General features: G+C 49.7%; 1 protein-coding gene across 4 annotated transcripts in view; it reads right to left on the bottom strand.

Annotated features, from left to right (window-relative positions):
* The window catches only part of OTOF (otoferlin), a 91,614-nt gene that overhangs the window by 61,408 nt on the left and 17,235 nt on the right, over window positions 1-12,971 (bottom strand). The gene's annotated exons all lie outside the window — the stretch shown is intronic.

Below are 12,971 nucleotides of genomic sequence, written 5' to 3'. Positions count from 1 at the left end.
GCTCCACGGGGATAAGGTTCACACCTAGAATCTCATATAATTCTAACCACTCCCTTGTAACATGGGCATTGTGACCCATTTCTCTTTCAAAGATGGTGCTCAGAGAGGTCCAGGGACCTACCCAAGGTCGTAGGGTGAGTGCAAGAACCTAGGGCTAACCAGGACTTCAGACTCTCAGCCCAATTCCTGGGGTGCACTAGGAGTGGGTGGTGCAGCCAGGATGGAGTGGGCTCCAGGGTAACAGCAAGGATTGTGGGCATGGGCTTGGTTTTTGCTGTGTGCTGAGTGGAATTGTAAGCTTCCAGCTCTCTCCTGCCACAATCATGCTGGCCAGTCCTGGGCCCCCCCATTCAGGTCGAATCACCCCTCACACTGGCAATGTTCTTTGGGGACAGACTTGAGCTGTTTAGTGTTATTAGGGTCAGACCCACAGAGGAGGGGTGGTCCGTTTCCAGCACACTATTTCTAAATTTACCCTCACCACTTCTATCTTGGCTTCATTATTAAATCGATAATAATGATGAGTAGGAATTTGAGTGGGATTTTTCCTGATGCCCTAGAAATGGCAAGTAGGGCCCAAAATAGAGACTAGTGGTGCTAAGTACCCCATCCTCTAAAGAAAGCTGCCACAGGCAGAACCAGGCACCTGCCTCAGGGCTTCCTCTAAGGCCTGCTACCCCCAACCACCACCCCCCGCTCCTTCCTAGGGTGGAAAGACGACTGCGGAAGGGAACAATGGCAACAGTCATATCCCAGGCCCAGTGTTTTTGTGGCCCCTTCCTAGAAGAATTGCTCAGAGAGGTTGACACACCTATAGGAAAGGACATCTGCCCGGGCAGGGGCTAACTGGTCTGGTCCCCAGGCCTCTAGGGAGAGGCCGTCCTGGGCAAGGGCAGTGGCCATAAGGAGCCTGACACGCCACCACTAGGTGCGTCAAGTATGCGGTTTCCGCTCTGTGGGGCCGGGGGTGCTGTGAAGGGGAGCCAGGCTCAGCAAGCCTGCTGCCACTCCACCCAAGCCTGCCCTCCAGGGGAGGGGTCCCCCGTGGCAGGAGCTGAGGTGGGGTGGAGTCAGGGGTCCTTGGCTGGGAATCCTTACCGTGTGGGAGCTGCTCAGGTTCCCCAGAGGAACCCCCCCCACACACACACGGTGCTCTATGAGACAGCGTTTGCAGGCCGGCCGTACTGACAGCTTCCAGAGCTGGCTGGAGCTCACCAGAGAGGTTGCCACACCACAGGGAGGGGCCACGCCCATGGCAGTGCCCCCCAGAATCAGACCATGTCCCCCACCCCGGGCTGGAGCGGGTAGGGGATGCGGAGGGCCAGAGCAGGCGACCCTGTCCCACTCCATGTCTGGAGCCACAAGCCCGACAGAAGTGAGGAGTCCAGGCCCTGGGCACAAAGAAGATGCCGGGCTGGAATAGCAAACCTTCCTGGACTGGACTGTGAATAACGGAAGATGACCAGAAAGCTCGGGGCTCTGCTCACGATGCCGCTAAGAGATGGTATCGACGGGGATTTTGACCAAACAAGTGGAAGGCAGTGACTTCTAAATTTGTTTCATTTCTTTACCCCACCCCATCCAGACTGCTCAATAGTAATAATAACGATAGTAATGTTAATAATAGCTGCCATTTGTAGAGAGCGTTTCATTATGCAGGGGGCTGAGTGGTTTAGATGCACTAATTGATTTAGTCTTTACTCCAACCCAAGAGGCTGCTCCCGTGTTCTCTGTTTCACACACAGGGAAGCCAGGCCTCTCAGAAGGAACATGATTCAGGGAACTCTGGTGTTGGTGGCCAAGAAGGCCCTGGGGGGTCTCTGGGAGCTGGCCCTGCCAGCCATTCTAAAGCTTCCTTCTCCCAGACTGGGGGCCCAGAGGCTTGGGGGGCGCTAGGCCAGCTTGGTAGGTCGCTGCCCAGTGTGGGCAGGGCCTGTCTCAGGACAACGGCCTCATGTCGCTCTCTTCAGTCCCAGGGAGGGTTCAGCTGGAGTGGGCAGATGAGAGAGGAAGAAGCAGCAGAAGGAGAAGGGGTGGAGGCCGGGGAGGGAGAGCGTTCAGAGCAGGGCCTGGGAGGACTTCAGAGGCCATGGGCACAGAAGGGCAGGATGAGCGGGCAGCCCACCCCGGCCCACCGGCCTCGTTAAGCAGCTTTTGCTCCTGCTGCCTGCACGCTTCCAGTGCGGCCCAGTGTGTGGCTTTCTTAATGAAGTTGCTTTTAATCGAGCTGCAGGGAAATAAGCTAGCTCGTGAAGGCCCAGCTCACCAGCCACAGCGCCGAGGGGCGAGGCCTGGGGAGCCCCTGAGATTCGGTTTTCGTGGGATGAAGAGGGTGGGTGTTGGCTCCACCTGAGGTGTGCGGGTGGGGTCTTGACTTTGGAAGGAGAGGAAGATTAGGAGGAAAAAGGAGGTCACTGTGGCAGTGGCACCATGACAGGAAGGGGTCCTGAGCAGTGACATTAATGACGTGAACACAAAGGATCAGCAGAAGTTGTTTCTGCTCACCGTCAGGCACTGACTTGCCTGGTGACTGGGGTGCCATTTACGGGCCAGGAGGGTGACAGGAATACTGAGGGGTCTCCATGGGCCCATGCCCTGAGCAGAGCGTGGGGGGTCCGGGCGTGCTGCCGGCACAGGAGACCCCGCAGGAATGCACCGCCCGGGGGGCCTTTTCCAGAATGCATCACATGTAGTGTTTCCGGGAAGGAGCTCCAGGAGGCGGGGACAGTGAGGCTGGGATCAGGGGCCATTGACCGTGGACGCCAGATACTAAGGCCGTCCCAGGGGCTCCCATGTGCGAAGAGGAGACTAGTCGTGAGGGAGTCCGCCAGCTTGTGCCTCTGACTCCCCTCCTTGCTTGCTCCCACCCCTCACCTCTCTACCTCCCTTGCCCACCCCCCCTCCTCTGTTCTCCTCTGCGGGCTGCCCTGCTTTCTTCTCCTTACCGCCTCCTTTCCGACCTTCATCAAGTTTCTCTCGGGGGGTGGGGGGGGCTCGGTCTCTGTTCCTCTCTCAGTGGTTATCCATCCTGCCTACACCTCAGAATCACTTCCAGAAGCTTTTAACAATCCCTGGGCCCAGGCTGCATTTGAGACCGATGACACTGCATCTCTGGGGGGTCCGGGCGTGGGGTGGGGGAACTGCCAGGTGCCTGCACGTGCTTCCGGGTCTGAGGACGCCTGCGCGCCGGAAGGACCCTCCCACGGAAGTCAAGCTCCAGCTTCCTCTCCGTCCCCCACCCGCCACGAGGTGGGACACGACCGGCTTTGCAGCCGGTATCCCGAGAAGGGAGAAGGCCCTACCAGGGCCCAGAGTCCCCCGCTGTGGCCTGTGCAGCTTTTCCAGCCCGATCCCTACCACTGCTGCCGTCCTGCAGTCAGCAAATACCTCCTGAGCTCGGGAAGGGCGGTGAGCAGATCACGCAAGGCCCTCTCTCCCCGGTTTCTGAAGGACACACCCTCTGTCACTCTCTTAGCTCCTCTGACAGCTCAGAGGTACAGCCCTGGCTCTGACACGACTTAGCTTTGGGATTGCAGGCCCCTGTCACGGTGCCTGAGCTCGTGGATAAAATGAGGGTGACCATACCTCCCTCTTGGGGCTGTTGAAAGAACCCGGTGAGATCACACCGGAGGGTTTTGTAAGCGATACAACACCGCAGAAATTAGAGGCATGACTTATCTTGTTTTATTTTGCTTTTCCTTGTGGGGACTTTCTACCCGTCTGGGGCTGACCCTCACCCCTCGCTGACCCTCCACTGCCTCTCCTGCTCCCTCCATCACTCTCTGACCACCTCTTCTGCCTTGCCTATTGATGTCCCGTTTCTCTTTTACCAGAAAAAAACGTTATTGCTCATTGTCTTCTCATGTTTTGTGTTACTTCCTTTCTACCAGCTGGGGTGATGTGTACTGACGTGTGTTGAATGCATGTCTGGGTAGAATGCGGTACTTCTCAGAGCGCTTTCTGCGGATAACCCAGGCTCACAGCAACGTGGCTAAGATGTGCTTCTTTTGTACATGGGGAGGTGGCGGGTGTGAGAAGTGTTGTGGGACACACAGCGTTGGTGGCGGAGGCAGGATCAGAACTCAAGTCTCCTGACTCTTAGCTCGGGGCTTGAACTCGCAGTCTGCACCCTCTCCTGAAGCCAGGGAGATTAGCTGAGGCTGAATCTCAGAGGGGTCTGTGGCTCTTACAATCCTTCTAGATTGACAGCGAGGAGAACATTTATTTATTGAGTGCTGACCATGTGCCAGGCATTGGCTCCACACTTTACACATAGTATATAATTTAATCCCCACTTTGCAGATGAGGGAACTGAGGCTCAGAGCGGATTTGCCCAAGGTAATTCAGCTAGTAAGTGGTAATGTAGCTTAGTAGTTGAGGTAAAAGCCAGGCCCTCTCAGAAGTCAATGACCAGGTACAGAAGTCAAAGCTACCGTGCTGGAGAGAGCGTGTGGAGAGAGGTCCTGGAGAACACGAGGCCACGGGGAGACCCAAGTGCTCCAGACAACGGTCAGCACCGACTGTGCTCCCAGCTGGTTGCAGAGGAACCGGCCAGCTGAGCCCAGCCAACCCACAGAATCACGAGAAACCCTAAAATGGGGAGAATGGGGTGGTTTGTTCCACAGCACTAGATGACTGTGACATTCCCACATGCTGTCTGTCTAAGAATCAGACTCATGTCCGGGAGGCTGACGTCAGTGGCAGAGCTGGGCTCCATGCCCCAGGCCTTGCCTCTCCACACACCGATGCTTTGCTCCCGCTTCCTCTGTCGCCCCAAGAACTGCAAGGACAGTTTGAGCATTGCTCTCAGAGCAGCTCAGAGCAGGAGAAGAGTGGACAGGCCCAGTTTTGTCTTGTTCACAGAGGTCTCCCTACACCTGGCACAGGGCCCAGCACACAGTAGACATTCAACAAATGGGCCTCAAATGGCTGCCTGGGCTGCTGGCAGGTGAGCTCGGGTGGGCTAGTTCACCTCTCCACACCTCAGCTTACTCTTCTGTAAAGTGAGGGTGATGGTCATAGTACTGCTTCTTGGGGTGATCGCGAAGCTGGTAAAGCGCAGAACCTGACACAGAGCCCTGCCCAGGGTAAGAGGGTGACCAACATGACGGCTTATGATAGTGATTCTTCCTGTATTGTTAGTGCCAGGAGCCAGGGCAAGGCCTGGCATTCTGGGGGATGGCACTGCAGGGACTGCAGGAGACTTCTGGGAACAAAGGGCCTCTCTGAAAGTTGAAAGTTGTGCCTTCTATTTCAGAAGTTCTTTGAACATTGGTGGCCCAGAGACTGGCCCAAGGGAATCCACACAGCATTTAAGATTCCACACCATGTCAGCCTCCACACACTCTGGGGGACACAGATTGTAGCTAAGCCAAACACTGCCACTCAGGATGTCACCAGCCAGCAAGCCCCATTCAGGGGCAAATGTTTTCTGAGCACCTTCAGGGTTTGCTGAGCATCTCCTTGTGCCAGGCTTTGTACACGGCACTTTGGGCAGTACAGAATGCAGGGGTGTTTCCTAGTTTTACTGGAGCTCCTGGATAGTTCTGGAGACACACACACAGACCTGGAATTGCTGCCCGTGATAGGAACATTGACAGAAGTAAGGTGGCAAGTGTTAGGGGCAGGAGGAGGAGAGGAGGACCTTTCTTGGGAGGAGAGGTCTCAGGATCCCAGGGAATGTGGAGCTGTGACCTAGATCGCCCGCTCACGGCTTGGCCCTGACCTGGCATGTGCTGGCCAGGGCGGCAGAGTTCTGCATCCTATCAGCCTCAGAGATCTAGGACCCACGGAAAAGTTTCCCTGATGCGGTCTGGAGAATGCCCTGGATTATCCTGAGCTTCGTCACCGACTAGGTCTGGAACCATCCTTAATTAGCAAGATGATGAACTTAAAGGGACAGTCCTCCAGATTTGGGGGGGAAACTGGAATATGCCGCAAAGCTTTAGAATGCGATGGAAAGAGAGTGTCTTGGGAATTTAAAGACCCGAGACTCAAGTTGGGTTCATTCTTTTGTTCACTCTTTCACTTGGCAATATTTCCTGTGCCCTGTGCTGGGTACCCAGCCATTGATGAAGCAAACAGGTGCCTTCCTGGCCTCACAGAGCTCACAGCCCATGACTTCCAGGTACAAGTGAAGTGGGAAGGTGAGGTCAGCCCCTGGCCTCCCCACCCCGTGGTCCGTCTTTGTCTATACTGGGTCCATCTCCCCACTGGACTGAGCCCCTTGAGGGCAGGTTCATTTTGCAAGTGACTGGAGGCTCTGGAATCAGATAGACTTGGGTTCAAATCCTGATTGTGGCTCCTTATCACCTGGAAGGATACTGACCCAGTGAGTTATAACACTTGCGTGAAGCTCTCAGCCCCTCCTGCCACACACGAGGTGCTTGGGATAGAACAGCTGCTCTTCTACTTATTCCTACAAGTTCTGTTGCTGCTGTGGCCTCGCCTGTGGAGGCCGGTCCACGGAGGCCTGGCTTAGAGCCAAATCAGACTGGCTTGGGGTGGACTCCCGGCGACTGCTCTCGTTCCCCCAGGGCAGGGGCTTTTGCTAGCTACTGGCCTGGCACAAAGCCTCTCCCCCTCCCCCAGAGCTGTAGGTTAAATGCAAGGTCTCAGGTTCCAGCCTCAGGGAAAGGAGATACCACATCCAGGTTCTGTTTCCACCCATTGTTGTCCAAAGCATTGTCTTTCTTCCAAGGCCGCTTCCTCCCCACTCAGGTTCCTGGGCGCAGCCTGCAGCAGCCCCTCTCACCCTTGTCTGAGCAGAGAAGGGGGAGACGCTTGCTCTCTTGTCTTTTATTTCATTTTTCAGCCATGCATCTGTCCTGCAAGGCAGGCAGAGCAAGGAGTATCTCCCCATTTTACAAAAGGGGAATCTGAGGCCGGGAGAGGCTGAGTGGCCAGCCCAAGGTCACAGAGTTTGTTAAAACCTCAGTGAGGCCTGCAGACCAGTTCTCATGACCCTCAGGCCAATGTGCTTTGTATCTCACTGAGCTGGTTCCCGAAGGGTCTGGGCACAGTAAACCTGAGAAAAGAGACTTTCTAAAAAGCCAAGAGACCTTCAGAAGTTCTGCAAGGGGCCGATGAGATTCTTTTTCTGAGCTTGTTCTAGAACCACAGACAGGCTGTTTCTTTCAGGGACCAGCAAGGAAGCTTAGGGCTTGTCCACCCCAGTCTGGGGAGACAGGTGTAAGCATGTGGGCAGTTCCAGGCCCCTGGGCCCTCCTTGAGCCGGGGGTGGAGGGCTGCGTCTCCTGCTTTGTGGCAGCCAGACTGCTGGCCCCTTCTCAGAGGAAGGAGTGGTGACAGGGGGCATGGAAAGACCCCAAAACAAGGCCTTGTAAGGATTGGGGGGGGGGTGTCAGGCCCCGGACCAGCTTCCTATGCTGCATCTGGAGTGGATTTCTCATTTAATCTCAGCACGGACTCAGAGCCCTGGCTTTGCTACTTACAGCGCTTGGGAAGGACACGTGCTCTCTGAGCTGGAGCTTCATCATCTGTAGGTTGCTGTGGGGATTGCCCGGAAGAGGATTGCCCAGGAAACAATGCTGCTTCTGGAAGCTGCCGCCATGATTTTCAGATGGGGCTTCCCCAGTGAAGTGATGGGCAAGTCCTTGCGGTGTGGGGGTGCCTGAGCTTTGCAAGTCGTTTAACATCCTTGGCCCCCATTCCACGAAGTGCCAGTGGGTTCCCCGCTATGACAACCATAAAATTCCCAGCCAGCTCATGGGTGGGTAGAACTTTCCCCAGGTGAGGACCACTTCTCCCCATCTTGGGGCTACTCTCTGACCCTGGCCGTGTGCTTTTGCTTGTGATTCCCTGGCTTCTACCCCATCCCCACCCTCTCACCATGGAACCAGAGGCTCCCCTCTGCCCGAGTTCCTACATGGATCTTCACGCACTGTTGAGCCTGCTTCCCCCTCTGGGGTACCCTAGCCTGGCACACGGGAGGCGCTCAGAATGTGGCCCCTTGCTGGAGCTTGGGGCCGGCAGGGACTGACTCTCCACTTGCCCCGTGTTGGGCAACACTGGGAAGAGGAAGGACACGGTGATTAACTTTGAATGTCATATATACCTGTGGGTCAGGTGTCCCGGGGTGCAGTTAATGGAAAGGGGTGGCAGTGCCCTTGGAAGGGGCATCAGGTTGCTCACTGGCTGAGGCCTGGGCTGACACGTCCCCTGGGAGGCTTGATGAGAAAGAGGGAGTCAGATGCTCTGCCTGAATGATTGGGGAGGCAGGACTGTGAGGGAGAGCCAGGCTGCCTATGTCTTCATTCAACCAACCCCTCCTTTCGGGGCCTGACTGATGAAGTGGGGAGGGGAAGGAAGCGTAGGTTGTATAGTGGGCAAGCCCAAGGCCAAGATGCTGGCATAGTAGGCAGCCATGGTTCCTCTGTCACCATCATCCCTCATTTTGTTCATCATTTGACAAAGAGCCCTCATACCTATCATCAGTCCCATTTGACAGAAGGGTAACAGAGGCTTAGAAACAAACTGAAAGTCACACAGCTAGGTGGGGAGATGTCTAGAGCAGAGCTGTCCTTGTGGAGGCCACAGCTTGCTGGCTGTGATGGTCAGTGGTTACTCTTGAGCATAGGAGAGAAAGTCAAGGCCTTCCTTCCCCATGCCGCCAGCTCCGGGCCTACAGGCACAGCCACACTGTGTGGGATGGACCCGATGTGAGGAGGAGACAGGGGTTCTGGGTGGCTTCTCAGCCTGGTGACTGCTCAGCTAAGTACCAGCTTCAAAGGAAACAGTCTGCCATGAGGCCCTTCCCAGCCCAGCTGAGCCAAAGATTAGAAACAAACCTCAAGAAAAAAGGGGTAAGCTATTAAGGGGGTCACAACAGAGCTCCTGTTTCATGCCAGGATGGTAACTTAGGACCGTCGATTCCCACCCCAAAGACAACCCTGGAGAAACTCTAGAAACGAGGGAAATACAGATTCTAGGACATAACAAACAAATAGACAAACAGAAATGAGAGACCGAAACCTCTTTCAACCCATCTGTGTCAGGGGGAGAATGGAGGCTGCCCAGGGGAGGCCGGGGAGCGGACTCAACCGTGGGACAATGGGTGGGAGGAAATCTTTGTGAATTCTGCTTTTACTGATTGATCCCTGGCCTTACCTTGGGGTGATCGTTACCTTCTCCTTTACTGATAAATGGCGACAACAGCCCTACTGGGATGAGGATTGACAAAAACAGGTGTTCATGGACCTCCACAAAACCAGTTGGTTAAAAATCTAGCCTGCTTTCTGGCCACCGTGTTTCTCCTTAAAGGCTTAGAGATGAGAGCCCGCCTGTTTCTGTGGTGACTGCCCCCGCCCTTGCTCACACCTGCCCTTCAACCTGTAGGGTCTGACCCAGCTGGCCTTCAATGCTTCCCCAGTACTGGTCAGCAGACAGAGTAGCTGATCCCTGGGGCCCTTAAACTGGGCCAAGTAAACACTTGGAGAGACATTTCTTATAAAGGCAAGACAACATAATGAACAGTATATACCAACGGGGGCAAGATCATTAGAACAAATGGACCATAACGACATAGATTAACAATATAAAACAACAAGGAATCCTAAGGAAAAAAGAACAAATTAGTAAATTGGAAGATCATTTTGAAGAACTCCCTCAGAAAACAGCAGGAAAGGACAGATAGAAGAAAAAATATAAAAGCAAAGAAATAGCAGCTAGAGGTAGAAGTAACAGCATCTGATGACATGGGGCGCAGAGAAGAGAACAATATAAAAACTGAACAGAAGGAATATTTGAAAAAAATAATGGAGATAGAATTTTCTATAATAAATAAAAGATGGAAAGCCTTCGATTTGAAAAGAGCTCACAAAATAGAGCAAAACACGAGAGATAAGAGACCCCACGGTTAGACACATTATCATAAAATTTGAGAATATCAAAGATAAAGGAATTATACTTTTTTCCCCCAGGGGGAAAGAGAAGATCCCACGCAAAGGTACAAGAACCAGACGGCCATCAGACTTCTCACCAGCAACAGGCACTGATATTTTTAAGTAAAGGAAAGAACTTTGAGCCTCGAATTTTATATCTAGTGAAAGTCTAGAAGACTTCAAATTTGAAGAAATAAGAAACTGTTCTCAGATTTGTAAAGCTTTAGAAGGTTGGCTACACAAAGATCCAAACGAAACTGCTTTTAGAGGAAGCACTCAAATAAGAAGAAAAACAAGGCCAAGAGATGCTTTAAGAAATAGGAGAAGTAAAGGGGATCAGATATCTTGGTGAAGACCATTGTTGTCCTCAAGAAGAAAAAGAAGGTGAGGGCAAATAAAAGGAGAACACACATTCACAAGAACCTAGAATGAAAGTTGTATAACCTAGACAGTGTGGGCTGAGGTAGGGAAATCAAAGAGGCCTAGGAGAGTATTACAATACTTGTCATGAGAAGCGGAACTATAATTACTGATTTGTTTCCAGCTATCAACAAGGATACCTAAACGTGACCAAGGAAGGGTGACTACCTTGAAAACAAAAGTAGAATGTATAACTTTTCACCTGACAAAAGAAAACCCGATCTATCCCATGGAAAGCTGGAAAGGAGAAAAGAAAACAAACAAACAAAAAGGACAGTAAATGGAAAATATAAAATAAGGTGGTGGTAGAAATAAAAATCAAAACAGCAATTACAATACATGTAAATGGATAAAACTAATCAAAGCACAGAGACTCTCATGCTGGGAGAGAAAATTTAATCTAAGAATACATGCCCTAGGGATGCCTGGGTGGCTCAGTCAGTTAAGTGTCTGCCTTCGGCACAGGTCAAGATCCCAGGACCAAATCCCTCATCGGGTTCCTTGCTCAGCAGAGAGCCTGCTTCTCCCTCTGCCTGCCTCTCCCTTTGCTTGTGCTCTCTTTCTTTCTGACAAATAAATAAGTAAAAAAAAAAGAAAAGAATACATGTCCTAAAAAGACACACTTGAATTTAAAAGCACAGATACTGAAAATGGAGGCATGAAAAAAGATATACCAAGAAATTAAAAGAATGGAAAGAGCTATACCAGGCAAATGAACCAAAATTAGCTGAGATTGTAATCTTAACAGCTGGCAAAATAGAAAGTAATGCAAAAAACGTCATAAGAGACAAAGAAAGATATTAAGTACTGGAAACAGGAAAAATAGACAAGAAGATAAAGCCATCTTGAACATATAGAACTTACTAATAATACAGTGTCAAAACACATCCAGCAACAACTGACAGCTATAGGGAGAACCATGTAAATCAACAATTGTAGAAGTAGATTTTATTGTAATCATTTTGAAACTGATAGATCTAGCAGAGAAAAATAAGCAGAAAAGGTGAAGAACTGAATAGTGTAACTAAGAAGTCTGAATTTATGTTGCACTTTATGGAGAACCCTCCACTGAACACATTCTTTTTAGGTAGAGGGAGCATTTATGACCATGAATAGAGGCCATAACTGAGGTCTCAATAAATTCCGAAGGATCAGTATCCTACTGACTGTGCTCTTTGATCATAATGCATGAAAACTAGAAATGAAAAAAAATAAGGAGCTAACATGTCATATACATTTGAAAACTAAATAACTTATTATATTATGTAACTCATTATATAACTCGGCTTTAAAAGAAAATCATAAAAGAACATAAAAATGTTTAAAGCTGAAGATAATGAAAATACTACATATAAACTTTTGTAGGATGTGGTTAATATAGAGCAAAATTTATATCTTTAAATACATTTATCAAGAAATAAGAAAAGTTAAAAATAACAGGCTTAGCACTCAATTCAGGAACTTAAGAAAAGAGCCACAGAGCAAAATAAAATAAACAAGGAGAAGGGAAATAATTAAGAAAAAGGCAGGAATCAATGAAATGGTGAACAACAGAAGAGATTAATGAAGCCAAAAGCTGGTTCTTTACAAAGATTAATAGGATAAACAGATCTTTAGCAAGACCAAGAAAAATAGAACAAAGATAAAAATAAATGCAGTATGGAATAAAAAGGGGGAAATAACTAGAAGCACAAAAAACACTTTAAAACAATTTTAAAACTACAATCAAATAGGTGCCAACAAATTTGAAAACCTAGATGAAATGTAAAAATGCCTAGAAAAATATAGAAATCCAAAACTGGTGAAGAAGACACAGAGAAACTGAAAAGGGTTTGAAGAGCCCCTTCCCCAAACCATCCAGATTTAGATGCCATTACATGTGGTTCTTCCAAAAGGTCAAGGAAGAGCAAATATCTATTTTACGCACGTTGTTCCAGAAAATTTTATGCGCTATCAAATGATGAAAATTTTACAAACGTAGCTGCAAAAATGCTGCATAAAAATATTTGCCAGTTGAATATAACAGTGTATTAAAAGTAAAACGTTATGGAATATACTGAAGAAGCAAAGTTATTGTCTCAATAGATGCAGAAGAAACTTTAAAGTTCAACAACCTTTTATAATAAAAACTCTTAGCAAACAAGTTAGGCAAGTTTAAATAGTAAGATCCTATTACAGCAAGTATACATGACGACAAAATTTTAGATGCATTTATTCCTTTTAATACTGGAGACACAGAAAGGATGCCCACCAATCATCATTACTGTCTAACAGAGAACTAAGAATGCTAGTTCAATGCTCTATGGAAAGATAAAGAAGTAAAGGGATAGGACTGAAGGGAAGAGATAAAACCTCTTTTTGTAGATGATATGATCACCTACATAAGAAACAGAACAAACTATGAAAACGAGTAAAAGACCTCAGCAAGTTTATCAGATAAAAGGGGAACTTCTAAGGGAAAAGAAAGCATTTCTCTAGGTCAGCAATAACCAACTAAAAAATGTAGTGAAAGTCAGACATCATTCATGATAACACTAACACCAGAAAGCATCTAGAAAATAATCAAGATTGGGGCACCTGGGTGGCTCAGTTGGTTAAGTATCCGACTCTTGGTTTCAAAGACTCCTGATCTCCTGGGGTGTGAGATGG

This window comes from Ursus americanus, chromosome 7 (assembly GCF_024610735.1).
Source record: "Ursus americanus isolate L20-20 chromosome 7, mUrsAme1.1.p, whole genome shotgun sequence".
NCBI lineage: Eukaryota > Metazoa > Chordata > Mammalia > Carnivora > Ursidae > Ursus > Ursus americanus.
This window is presented reverse-complemented; position numbering and strand designations above follow the sequence as displayed.